Here is a 2,382-nt window from a genome sequence, read left to right on the forward strand (position 1 = left end):
CTGAGCCAATATGGCATTCAGAGCATCAATTTCAAGAACTTTCTTCCTCGGAGGCATTCCATTATTCACAGAATTCTTTTCAGAAGTGTACATGAACTGGTTATTTGCAACCATGTCAATGAGTTCCTGAGCTTCTGCAGGCGTTTTCTTCAGGTGAATAGATCTACCTGCAGAATGGTCCAATGACATCTTAGACAATTCAAACAGACCATCATAGAATATATCCAGGATGGTCTATTCTGAAAGCATGTCAGAAGAACACTTTTTAGTCAGTTGCTTATATCTCTCCCAAGCTTCATAGAGGGATTCACCTTCTTTTTGTCTGAAGGTTTAAACATCCACTCTAAGCTTACCCAGCTTTTGAGGAGGAAAGAACTTGGCTAAGAAAGTCATGACCAGCTTATCCCAATAGTTCAGGCTATCTTTAGGTTGAGAGTCCAACCATATTCTAGCTCTGTCTCTTACAGCAAAAAGGAAAAGCATAAGCCTGTAGACCTCAGAATCAACTCCATTGGTCTTAACAGTATCACAGATCTGCAAAAATTCAGTTAAGAACTGAAAATGATCTTTTGATGGAAGTCCATAAAACTTTACAATTCTGTTTCATCAGAGAAATTAATTGAGGCTTTAGCTCAAAATTGTTTGCTCCAATGGCAGGGATTGAGATGCTTCTTCCATAGAAGTTGGAATTTGGTGCAGTAAAGCCACCAAACATCTTCCTTGCACCTCCACCATTGTTATTGGGTTCGGCCATCTCTACTTCTTTTTTGAAAATTTTAGTAAAGTCCTCTTTAGAGTGTTGTGTTTTAGCTTCTCTTAGCTTCTTCTTCAGAGTCCTTTCAGGTTCAGGATCTGCTTCAACAAGAATGTCCTTGTCCTTGCTCCTGCTTATATGAAAAAGAAGAGAACAGAAAAGAAGAGGAATCCTCTATGTCACAGTATAGAGATTCCTTTATTTGAGTAGAAGAAGAAAAGAATAGAAGAAGGAGAAGAGAAAAATTTGAACACAGAAAGGAAGAGAGGGTTCGAATCATAATAAGAAGAGGAGAGTGTTAGTGATTAAATAAATAAATAGAATGAGATGAGAGATAGGAGTTTTTGAAAATAATTAAAGAGAAAACCAAATTATTTTTGTTTTTATTTTAATTTAAAGTTAAAATTCGAATTTATAGAAAAGAATCAAATTAAAATTTAAAACAATTAGTTAATTAAAAAGAATTTTGAAAAAGATGAAGGTAAATTTCAAAAATTAGAGAGAAAAAAGTGGTTAGGTGGTTTTGAAAAAGATAAGAAATAGTAAAATAAACAAAAAGTCAATTAGTTAATTGAAAAAGATTTGAAAATCAATTTTGAAAAGATAAGAAGTTAGAAAAGATTTTGAAATTGATTTTGAAAAAGATATGATTGAAAAAGATATGTTGGAAAAGATATGATTGAAAAGATATGATTAAAAAGATATGATTGAAATTTATTTTCAAAAAGATTTGAAAAAGAAATTTAGAAAGATTTGATTTTTCAAATTAAAATTGATTACTTGACTAACAAGAATCTAAAAGATATGATTCTAGAATTTAAAGATTGAACCTTTCAATCAATCACATTAATTGTTTGTAAAGTTTTCGAAAATTAAGAAAATAAAATTAAGAAAAATATTTTGAAATCAACTTTTAAAATTTTAAAAAATAATAAAAAAATGAAAAAGATTTGATTTTTGAAAAAGATTTGAAAAGATAAGATTTTTTTGTAAAATTGAAATCTTGACTTGACTAACAAGAAACAACTTATTTAAAATTTTTTGACTAAGTCGACCCAAAGATTTCGAAAATTCATGAGAGAAATAAGGGAAAGATATTTTGTATTTTTGAATTTTTAATGATGAGAGAGAAAAACACAAATATGACCCAAAACATGTAAATTTTTTATCAAAACCAATGTTGCATGCAAGAACTCTATGAATGTCAAGATGAACACCAAGAACACTTTGAAGATCAAGATGAATATCAAGATTTATTTTTGAAAAATTTTCAAGAAAAGAAAAACATGGAAGACACCAAACTTAGAAATTTCTCATGTTTAGACACTATGAATGCAAAAATGCATATGCACAAAACAAGAAAATATGAAGATCAAGCAAGAAGACTTACCAAGAACAACTTGAAGATCATGAAGAACACATGCATGAATTTTCGAAAAAATATTTTAGAAAATTAAAAATATGCAATTGACACCAAACTTAAAATTTGACTCAAGACTCAAACAAGAAACACAAAATATTTTTGGTTTTTTTATTTTATTAATTTTGTTGGATTTTTTTTTTGGAAATTACTTTTTGGAAAAACGAAAAAAAAAAGAAAAATTTTGAAAGAATTTTGAAAACTTTTT

General features: G+C 29.0%; 1 non-coding gene across 1 annotated transcript; it reads left to right on the plus strand.

The window, feature by feature from the left end:
• Nucleotides 1-243: 243 nt before the first annotated feature.
• Nucleotides 244-351, plus strand: LOC112799091 (small nucleolar RNA R71). The gene has a single exon (XR_003200676.1). It is a non-coding gene; the product is annotated as a small nucleolar RNA R71 (small nucleolar RNA).
• The last annotated feature ends 2,031 nt before the right edge of the window (nt 352-2,382 follow it).

This window comes from Arachis hypogaea, chromosome 4 (assembly GCF_003086295.3).
Source record: "Arachis hypogaea cultivar Tifrunner chromosome 4, arahy.Tifrunner.gnm2.J5K5, whole genome shotgun sequence".
NCBI lineage: Eukaryota > Viridiplantae > Streptophyta > Magnoliopsida > Fabales > Fabaceae > Arachis > Arachis hypogaea.